Raw genomic sequence first — 12,006 nt, 5'->3', positions numbered from 1 at the left:
GATTCTTTTTACCAGCAGGTGGCTCCCTGGCTTCACTTCCAAACACTGCAGCACAGGAATCCCATAAAACACAAGTTTGTTCAACCATGTACATGTTATCATGATTATTTTATCCATAGCTGAACAGGCTTTGTAGAATACAAGGTGTTATAGCTATAAAACAAGGCTAATATTAATGACAGACCTTGGTGTCTGTCATAACATTCTAATCTATGCAAATCCAAATAAATTTTATACCGATTTCTTCTATTGTTGGTCTGACTAAATCCCCTGAATGTTTGTTTCATAACCAAAGTTTTATTCATTTGTGTGGCTTTTAAGTCACCTATACGTATACAGAGATACAAAGGAGGTGAGACAGACAGACAAATAAAGCAAGCAGATTGATGCAGAGGGAAATCCTTGATGGTTGTGAATTGTGAACTCTCAGTGGCAATGAACAAAGGGAACATCAAGGATGAGCAACTTTTGCTCTTTGTCAAAATCATCTTGAGCTCCTTATTATTCACTCAGTCTTCAGGTCATATTAGAGCATTTTAGCCACAAGAAAATATGTTGTTTAATTTTGCTTATACAGGTACACAATATAGACAGGAATAAAATAAATAATACACCCAGGAGGAGATAAGTAAATCTAATTAAATTACTAAATAGTTAAAGCTAATGCAGAAAAATTTCAAAATGAATTCATAAATGGGCATATTTCAGCTGTGCTGTTTGAATAATTGATTCACTGAATGACAGATATAAGTATGATAACTAATATGATAATAATTCGATCTTGTATTATCACCACATGTCATGGTTAAATTGCGTATTACTGAATGATACTCCAAGATATGTACATAAATGAGAAAGATCCTTGACTAAAATGCTGCCTGTGATTAAAAAAAATACATTAAATACTCTTTACTTCATTGCACAAGGACTAGAATGCTTTTCTATTTTATTGAGGTTATTGGAATTCTCCTATTAATTTGTAATAATGAGACACCACTTCCATATGTGCAGATTTTCACTAGTACAGCTTCGGGTGCCTCAAATGTAACACTGTTTTTAAAACTGGTGTCGATCTCATGTGAGGTAAAATGGTGAATGCTTAATGTTATTGTGTGTGTATTTAAAGGCACAGAGTACAGCGCATTCATCTTTTCCATTTCCATGCCTCTCTGCAAAGGCAGTGGTCAGTTTGAGAACATAATGGAGAAAATGGTGTAGCTGATGCATGATAGAGTGACCATGTATGGCCATACTACTGTAGTAAAAGCGCTTTTTAAAAAGTATAAAATGATTCCATGGTGCATGTGCTTGATGGAAACTGGAGGCAGGGAGGGGTCTGTATAAGGAGCAGGATAAGAAAACAATCCGGCATTACATAGACACAGATGCACCAGCACACAAAAAACATTGAAGTACAAAGAAAGGTAGATTTAACACATTGTTAATTACTTGTTTGAATGGAAGGTAACTGTAAATTTTTCTCATACGTCAGCACCTGATCTGCTTATTAGGCTGTGCGCTGTGGCTTTCAGCAGGCTGTCATATCTGAAAACACAAAATGATTGACAGGGACAAATGGCAGATGACTCAGCCTGAGTAATTGACCATAGATTGAAATGACACCAAACTTTTAGAGGGGTTTGAGCTTTCTCTGAGAATGTGTCTGATTAAAATTCAAAGTTGGTTCTCTTTTTCTGAGAGCAGTCCATGTTCTACTGGTGCTTTGTGTGACAGAAAGAGACAGTAGTCTGACATACCGTGTCCACATATTTGCTCCAGTCTTAGCCTAAAAAAAAAAAAAAAAAAAAAAAATGCCTGAAAGTCTTCACTGTCTGCAATTTATCCAGTCATGCCCTGTCTCTTTCACTCACTTGCCCTGATGCCTGCCCTCATTTACGAGAACCTGACCTCACACAAATATCAGTGGCCTTTGTTAAAGTGCTTACAGTCAAAAATCATCTGTGATAACACTTGTTGTTTGAAGATACACAACAAAGAAAGGGAGAAAAGGTTATATTCCAGTGTTACATCACAATATTGATGTGCTGTAGAGCTCCAAACACATTCAAATTTCTTGATCTCGAATATAAATGTGGCTTATAGATCATATGCAGCCTCTCCCATGAAGCTGCTCCAAGGTACCATTATGGCAAACAGCAGATAACAGAATAACAGATGAAGCAAATAAACACACAATTTTGTCTTCAAATGACACTGTTAGCCACCCTGTGAATACCTTGTGTCAGAAGTGCCTCTTTCACAAAAAAATATTAAAGTCTGGATGTTAGATCTTTAATGATTTATGGTAATAAGAATCAGCTGTATTCCCCAAGTATGTCATCAAATACAAGGGATTTAACTTTTATTTGCAGCAGTTACTCTGTATTAACACATAGCAACAAACACAGATGTGCAGATATAGCTACTGTATAAACAAATGGTAGCTGAGTAAGTAATAGGTGCATGGAAATATTCTGTGCTTTATGTGTGTATGAGTATGGCACTGCGTCACAAATACAGCCAAGTCATTTACGCGGTTCAATAAATACAGTAGGCCTACTTGTGTGAAATAACGATGAGTGAACATGCGTCTGCTTGACATCACAGCTGCCCATACATTTAGCAATATAGAAGTATGACACATCTAGAAAAGAGAGAGTAAAAACCTTAAATTATTGGCTACAGTCAGGAGATGGGAACAATCTATATGACCTGGAATGACACAGGAGGACAGGGATGTGCAGAGACCAGAATATTTCTGGTCACGACAGCAATGTACAAGTGCCTTTTGAAAGTATTTTGAAGTGAGCTAAAGGACACCTTTGGAAATGCCAGTGTCCTTCAGGTGCTGCTCGCTCAAGCATGTAATAAAACACTGGGCAAAACAACACCATCCAAGTCATTCCAATATGGATTCACAGTTTTGCCAGTCACCCAGTGTAAGTGAGTACAGATAATGAATGGGTGAATAGATTTCCATTCTATATATCAACAGATAATTTGGGTAAATACTCAATATTCATAGCCAGGGCTGCTGGACTATAGTCTGTGAAACTAAATTAAATGTGGTCCAGAAGAGTCAGAGGGGAATTAGAAAACAGTAAACTAATGATACCATAAAGAAATGTTTTGTTATTGGTGCTCAACACTCTGGTAGACAAAATGAAGTAGATGAATACAGAATGAAAGTACCATAAAGAGTAGGCTAAGTTAAAGCAGAAGTAAGTGGTCCGGTCGTTTTCGCTAATGCTGCGTTCCAGGCAGGCTTTTGAAATCGTAAATTACACCTTCAAGTCACAACTTACGACTTTGTAGCGTTTCAGGCAACCCACTTGTGTTTTTCCGACCTGTTTTACCGGTGAAAGTCACTATAACGGCCACTCGTAACTTCCGACCGGTGAACTCGTACCAGATCGAACTGGTACGACTTCACGGTCGGAAAAATACGAGTTTCCTTGAACGCACCATAACAGTCCTCGTCCCTACGTCGCCACATTCACGGCGTCCCTTGGCTGCACACACAGCCCTGCATGCCGTTCTCTCTCCTCATTGGATAAAAACTGTAGGATACGATAAATGTTTTCTCCTCGGCTCCAAGGGGGCAGTTGTCGGTCTGAGAAGTGAAGCTCACTTCCGCGTTCAAAAAACTGCAATCCCCTCGGCTGTCGCTGGGGGCTGGCTCCAGAAGGGAGCAACTCCAATTGAGCCCCATGTTAAAATAGGCGATTTTACAGCTTAAAAAAACATATTTACAGCCTGGTACATTTTATTTTTTTGGTCTCAACCGATAGTTTCTACCCCCGCACACACTCTGAGGGGGGTGAATTTTTTTAAAACTCTACTGTTTTACTGTTATTAGGTTTAAAGTTCTGGCCAATTAGGGTGCAGAACCGTTGAGTGACAGGTCCGTAGACCGACCGCTGCTTCGAGGCCAGTGGGCGGGCCCTCGGCCGGCCAACGGCCGCACCGCTCCAAATATGGCAAGTAGAATCCAACATGGCGCGGTTCAAACCCCTGTAGTAGCGGCACAAAACAGACTCCCCCAAACCAATGGGTGACGTCACGGGTGCTACGTCCATTCTTTTTACAGTCTATGCTCGGCTCAGAGCAGAGCAGAGTGACTGACAGACCCGTGTTTCAGACCAAACACTCTGTGTAAGTGATTGCTGTCGGAAGATATAACTATTTAAGACTTATATTAACACAAATATATCACTTACTTCTGCTTTAATAGAAAAATGAAAAAATGCAAATGGTAATATTAGAGGTAGAATAGTGGTCAAAAGTGCAAAAATGGAAACACGTTAAGTGGATAACAGTAATTTAACGGTAATGGTAATATAACTAAAGTTGTAATAGCTATGGGTCAACTGTTGTGTACCGGGGTGTGGGTTCCGATGATGACTCCGAGTCGTATTGTTGATCTTTAGTTTCGTTGTTTATTTCCATCTCACAACATCTCAATAACAGAAACACCGGCAACTCCTCAGACAGCTGATCGACACTGAAGCGTTACCATGGAGACACACACACAACGGTCGCTCTTTTCCATATTGACCAATGACTGAACAGGACTCATATCGTATCACCATGACAACTTCAAACAATTTGCCACTTCATGTGAACCACTATTTATGCTATTTAATAAATAATAACAATAATATTAATATTCTATATTAATACACCACACTCCTCCCCGGTAACTTGAAACCCCTTTCATGAAAAACAATGAAAACAAACAAATATGATTCACTTCAATTTCATAACCATTACAAGTTTTTAACATCGGCTTCATATTTACCAGACAATAAAATCACTTAAAATAAAACCATTCAATGAGGAGGCTTTTGTTTCTCAGGCCTCACTGAGCTGTTCCATCTCAAGACCAAGTTGGTCTATAGCGGTCTGGAGGCTTTCTGTTTCGCTGAGGCCTCCCTGTGATGGCAGAATGAACAGTCTCCTCATGCTCCATGTCCATAGTCCACTCAGAGGTGTTCCACTCTGAGGTATCTGGCTGTGGACTATCCACTGTGTTTGCTCCAATCATCTGGTTCACATGTTTCTTACACTCATGCATGTCATTTGTCTCAACAAGGTAAGTTACAGGACTCAAAACCTTCTTTACCTTTCCTGGTACCCATTTATCTCTCTCTCCTCCCCGGTAATCTCTGACTCGGACTGCTTGCCCGACCTGAAAGGAGCGTAAACGCTTTTCTGTACCCCTGTTCACCTTACTGTCCTGTCTGTCCTGCATGTCTGCTGAGAAGCTGGGCTTCATTAGTGACCAACGTGTGCGTACTTGTCGTTTCAAAAACAACTCTGCTGGAGTTTTTTGTGTAGCTGCATGTGGTGTGTTCCTATAAATAAACAAAAAATTGTCTACATCATGTTGTAATGACCTTCCTGACCCTTTTTGTTTACCCAGAGACTGTTTTAGATTTTGAACCAGTCTCTCTGCTGCTCCATTTGATGCTGGGTGGTATGGAGCTGACTTGATATGCTTTACCCCGTTCTTCTGTAAGAACGTTTCAAACTCTCTTGAGACCAGCTGCGGTCCATTGTCTGAAACTAACTCCTCTGCAAGCCCGTAAGCTGCAAACATCCCCCTGACTGCCTCAACAGTAGCTGTAGCTGTGGTGTTTGTCATAACCTTAACCTCTGGCCAGCGCGAGTATGCATCTGTGACTACAAGGAAATTGTCCTTTCCTTTCTGTGCAAAGTCTATGTGTATGCGCTGCCATGGTCTCTCTGGCCATTTCCAGGCGTGTGTTGGTGCAGTAGGTGGCATAGATTTGTTTGACTGGCACACCTGACAGTCTTTTACCAGGCCCTCTATGTCTGTGTCTAACTTAGGCCACCAAAAGTGACTTCTAGCTAGAGCTTTCATTTTAACAGTTCCCCAGTGGTTTTCGTGTAGCTCTCTGAGCAGTGTGTCTCTCAGCGTAGCTGGTATAACAGCTCACAGACCCCACAATACACAGTCCCCCTCTACTGTGAGCTCATCTCTCCTGGCCCAGTATGGTGTGAGAGCTGTGTCTGTGACATGTTTAGGCCAACCTGTTAGTGTGAAGTGTTTTACTTTCCCTAGGACCTGATCACTAGCTGTCTCTTTTGCTATATCCTTAGCTGTGATGGGCATGACATCTATGAATGACACTCTAAACTCCTGACTGCTTTCTGGACCTCTCTCTGAGAGAGGTAGTCTTGACAACGCGTCTGCGTTACCATGCTGCTGGGCGGACTTGTACTTTATGTCGTACTGGTATGCTGCCAGTATCAACGCCCACCTCTGTAATCTCGCTGCTGCTAGTGCTGGTACCCCTGTCTTGGGTCCTAAGATTTTCACGAGAGGCTTGTGGTCTGTAACAAGCAAAAACTTGCGACCATAAAGGTAGTCGTGGAACTTCATCACCCCAAAAATGAGTCCCAATGCTTCCTTTTCAATTTGTGCATAGTTTACCTCTGTCTTTGTGAGTGTGCGTGATGCATAAGCTATGGGCCTCTCATTTCCATCAGGCATCACGTGAGAAATGACCGCTCCCACCCCGTAAGGAGACGCGTCACATGCCAGGATTACTGGCAAATGCGGGTCATAGTGTACTAACACTGAGGAGGAAGACAACTGTGCCTTGGTCCTCTCAAAGGCCTGTTGACGCTGTTCTGACCACACCCACTTTTGGTCCTTCTGAAGGAGCTCTGTCATAGGCTTGATAAGTGTGGAGAGGTTCTCTATGAATTTGCCATAGTATGTCAGTAAAGCTAAGTATGCTCTGAGCTCTGTTACGTTTTTGGGCACAGGCGCCTTTGCTATGGCGTCTGTCTTCTCCTGTACTGGGTGTATGCCCTGCTCATCTATCCTGTGACCTAGGTACGTGACACTGTTTTGAAGGAATGCACACTTCTCTCTGTTCACCTTGAACCCTCGCTCTTGCAGCCTCTTTAGCACTGCTTCCACATTATGCAGGTGTTCCTCTGTGTCCCTCCCACTGATGAGTATGTCATCTAAAAAACAAACTGTGCCTGGGAGACCTTGTAGGACCTGGTCCATAATACGCTGAAAAACAGCTGGTGCACTGGACACTCCATAAGGTAACCTATTGACCTGGTAAAGGCCCTTCTGTGTGTTTATGGTGAGATACTTTCTGGACTCTGCGTCTATCTCTACCTGCTGGTAGGCCTGGGTAAGATCTAGTTTTGTAAACTGCTTCCCGCCTGCTAGTGTAGCAAAGAGATCCTGTGTCTTAGGTAATGGATACTGATCCACTTCAACCCACTCATTGAGACCCACCTTGTAATCACCACATATCCTGACTTTTCCTGTTTTCTTGGGCAGACACACTATAGGACTAGCCCACTCACTGTACTCTATAGGTATGATGACCCCCTGTTCTTCCAGCTCTACCAGGTGCTTGTCTACTGCATCTCTGAGTGCATAAGGTACTGGTCTAGCCTTACAGAACTTTGGTACAGCTTTTTCTGATACACGAACAGTTGCTTGGACCCCCTTTACCAGACCCAACTTGTCACTGAACACTTCAGAGTACTTTTCACAAAGCTGCTCTACTGGGCATGCTACATGGTTTACTTGTGACCAATCCAGTGAAAGATATTTGATCCAGTTTCTTCCCATAAGAGTAGGACCATTCCCTTCTGACACAAGACTTCAGCACTTGATCCTCACATTTCACTGTTACATCCATTTCACCTATCACTGCTATGACTTTTCCTGAATAGTCTTTTAGCACTACTTCAGATGGACGTAGTCTAAACCCGCTGAACCGTTTTTTGTACATTTTCTCTGACATAATAGACATAGCTGCCCCGCTGTCTATTTCCATTTTAACCTTTTCACCGTTTACTCTGACCATGACATTATACGGTTTTACATACTCACTGTCATCCCTAGATATAGAAAACAGTCCAAAGTCTTTTTCAGAGCTTCTCTGTTCCCCTGACAGTGGTTGTTGCTGGCTGCTCGCAGCTGTCAACTGCAGCAGCTCTGTGTCGTCTTCCTCTCCTGTCGCTGTAGACTGCTGCGGCTGTGTGTTGATGGTCGATGCAATGTAGCGCGTGCCTCTCGTTGCTTGGCTACTGTGTCGCGCTGTTTCAAAGCGTTGTTTTCCCCCGTAGGCTGGTGTTCCCCCCGCTGGCGGTGGTCTCTGACGACAGGCCCTCTCTAGGTGTCCCGATCGCTGGCAGCCCCGGCACTGGAAATCCTTGTAGCGGCACGTCTGTGGCGTGTGTCCGGTCCCCAAGCAGCGGTAGCAGGGCTTGCTCTCTCCCCCGCTGGCGCTCTGGTAGTCCGATGTCCTCTGGCTCTGCTGTTGCTTTGCCTTGGGTGGTCCCTGTCGCTGTCTTGTCACTTGGTCGGTCCTCATCTGTGGTTGCTGGAATTTCAGCATACTTCGGGTTGTGCACTCGAAGTTGTCAACAATGTCCAGCACTTTTGGCCACTCTAGCGCGTTACCATACGCGGCACTTAAAAGTTTTCCTCTCAAGTCCTTGTTGGCAACACCGTAAACAAGTTGGTCCCGCAGCTGCTCGTTTAGCGTAGCCCCAAACTCGCATGTCTTGGCCAGTCCTTTGAGAGACGCAATATATTCGGCTAGCGACTCTCCTGCCAACTGTGTTCTGCATCTGAAAACGTACCTTTCACTAAGTACATTTCTCTTCGGCTGATAAAAGCCCCGTAGAGCTTTCGTTAGCTCATCCAGCGTAGCCTCACCCGGCTTCTGTGGTGTTAGCAGGTCCTTCAGGAGAGCGAACGTCTTCGGACCAACGACTGCCAGAAAAAACGCTCTCTTTCGGTCATCTTCTATATCGTTGGCCTCCACAAACTGATAAAAACGCTCCTCATATGCCTCGAAGCTCTCGATAGCTTCATCGAAGCATAAGCCTGACTCCGTGCTAAACATAGCCATGACAGCTCCCGTTAGTTGCCGTTAACGTTTTCTGGCTGGTTTCTGTCCGTTGCTAACGTTAACCGTTAACCGTTAACGTTAATCAACTGCCCAACTCGGTTGATCACCGTATTTTAAGGTAAAAAATAATTACCAAAAAATAAACTTCCTCGTCGCCATTGTTGTGTACCGGGGTGTGGGTTCCGATGATGACTCCGAGTCGTATTGTTGATCTTAATGGTGCGTTCCAGGCAACCCGTAACTCGTATTTTTCCGACCTGTTCCTATGGTTACCCGTTAGAACGTACAGTCAAACTCGTAACTTCCCACCTGTGAACTCGTACTAGATCGATCTACTCCCAGTTCCCAGTTCGTAACTCGTAACTTGCCTGGAACGCTACAAACTCGTAACTGGTGACTTGAAGTCGTGACTTACGGGTTAAAAAGCCTGCCTGGAACGCACCATTAGTTTCGTTGTTTATTTCCATCTCACAACATCTCAATAACAGAAACACCGGCAACTCCTCAGACAGCTGATCGACACTGAAGCGTTACCATGGAGACACACACACAACGGTCGCTCTTTTCCATATTGACCAATGACTGAACAGGACTCATATCGTATCACCATGACAACTTCAAACAATTTGCCACTTCATGTGAACCACTATTTATGCTATTTAATAAATAATAACAATAATATTAATATTCTATATTAATACACCACATCAACAGTAAATTAACAGTGGTTTATGTGCCTCACCCTCTTTTATACAGTCTATGGCCGGGAGCTTCTGACCTCTAGGGCTTCTCGCTGCAGAACCGAGGGGGGGGGGGGGGGGGGGGGGGCTGCTCCAGACAAGTCAGCCCCGCCCACCTCCAACTGTGGCCTCTTATTGTTTTTTCTTTTTCTTAAATCAAATCACATAAATGCAATCAATGTGTGTGTTGAAAAGCATTGCAGACTCATTTTATTTTAGATATTAAAAATATTATGACGTGTTGCGTGTACCAACGTCGATGACGAGTGAGGTCAGAGGTCAGGTGGCCATGGTGACCAATTTAGCGCGAAATACGGCTCTGTACAAAAAACAAAGGAAAACGTCGGAGCGACCGCCGGAAAACAACAAGAAGGAGAAGAAAGAGAAGAAGGAGAAGGTCTGAGCGGCGGCGCAGCGAAGAGAAAGGCTGTTCAACCGACCCACCCTAAACTCAGCCTGAGTAGGATGATTAGTTTAGCAGTAGCCTACTGTTATACTTTATTTCCAACCTGTTTCCCCACATTGCGAAAATTGAGGAGGCTTGCAGAAGGAATTGACTTGAACTCTCGCAACAGAGTGGGAACTCCTCTGGGACTTGAAGGTGAAGGAGAAGGAATGCTCTGGAGGACAAAGGACAGATGGAAGACCTACAAATTAGGTACATTTTCTCATGTTGTTGTACACACAGGAGCGGTAATAGTAGTATTCATGTTTCCATTGTGTTGTAGTTGTACCATTGTGTAGGCCTATTTATGATGAATCAAAATCATAACTGTAATGGTGGAGATCATGGGACAAATAGTCTTGATTATGCTATTCAGTAAAAACACGTGATTATTTTGTTGCTGCAAGCAGGGGAAAGTATTATTTTGATCATATTGTTAATCATGTAGGTGTTGACAGTGTCCTTCACGTTGTGATAATAGGCTGTAGACTGTCAGTGTAAATCCTGTACTAGCTACAGGTGTTTCCAAAAGATAGTAGCTTTCACTGAGAGCCCATAATAATTCAAAACCTTGAGTTGTAGAGTGTGAGGAGACTTGCTGGGAGATGGGTTAGGGTTTTGTGCCCAACATCCTCCTGCATTCTTAATCCCGGCCTTGATGGAGATGTGCAGAAGCTGTGGGAGTGTGTGTTGTATAACTGGAACAGAAGAATGAATATGTCAGGTTGTTGACACAGGATCAGTATGAAGTATATCTCTTTAGGAGTCTGCTTTTACTGTTTTAAAGAGCTGAGCTAAAGAAGGGTTGCGCTCATTGCAGACAGCTCTGATATATAGTGGGTAAGGTTTACTTTAGCACTTCATTATGCCCACTCTCTTTCTTTTAAGTAGCTCTGGCTGTGCAGTTCTGGTGAGAGCAATAATGAGTCAGATGTACTTGTGACTGTAGCTACCTATTAAAGGGATAGTTCACCCTAGAATGATATTTCGCTCATTATCTACTCACCCTCATGTTGACTAAGGGCTGGAAGAAGTTTCAGATTCCTCCGTGGCTTCTCTGAGTTACAGGGGGTCTCGGCATAGCAGTGCATGTCCATATAACGGTTGCAAAGGGACACCGGAGCTCTTCGTAAAAAAACACACACAAAAAAACATCCAAATACCTCCATGATGCTCGTATGTAATGTCCGTCTTGTGCTGAAGCCCCAAATTGCGTAATTGTCCCGAAAAAAATTAAATAAGTCTATATTTTAAGCTTGTTTGTAGCGGAAGCTTCTCGAAGCTCCTCTTCCTGGTCCGTCCAAATCTCGCGTGATTCGCAGTAACCGCACTGACGCATGCTGACGCCGGCGCGAATCACGCGAGATTTGGACGGACCAGGAAGAGGAGCTTCGAGAAGCTTCCGCTACAAACAAGCTTAAAATATAGACTTATTTAATTTTTTTCGGGACAATTACGCAATTTGGGGCTTCAGCACAAGACGGACATTACATACGAGCATCATGGAGGTATTTGGATGTTTTTTTGTGTGTGTTTTTTTACGAAGAGCTCCGGTGTCCCTTTGCAACCGTTATATGGACATGCACTGCTATGCCGAGACCCCCTGTAACTCAGAGAAGCCACGGAGGAATCTGAAACTTCTTCCAGCCCTTAGTCAACATGAGGGTGAGTAGATAATGAGCGAAATATCATTCTAGGGTGAACTATCCCTTTAACAACATCCTTATACTTTGGACATACACATTTGTAGCACAGACCCAGTCTGACCTGGGAGGGGAGAGCACCGTTCTTTCACTTTCCCCCTCCATGATTCTCTCACCAGTCAAGGGAACAAATAGTTAAACCTCAGACTGCGAGCCAGTTTGTCTAACTTAAAGGTACATTGTGTAGGAATTACTCC

The sequence above is a fragment of the Trachurus japonicus genome, chromosome 4 (assembly GCF_045865225.1).
Source record: "Trachurus japonicus isolate A0001 chromosome 4, Traja_1.0".
NCBI classification, from domain to species: Eukaryota; Metazoa; Chordata; class Actinopteri; order Carangiformes; family Carangidae; genus Trachurus; species Trachurus japonicus.
The sequence above is the reverse complement of the archived record's forward strand: the minus strand, read 5'-3'. Positions refer to the sequence as shown.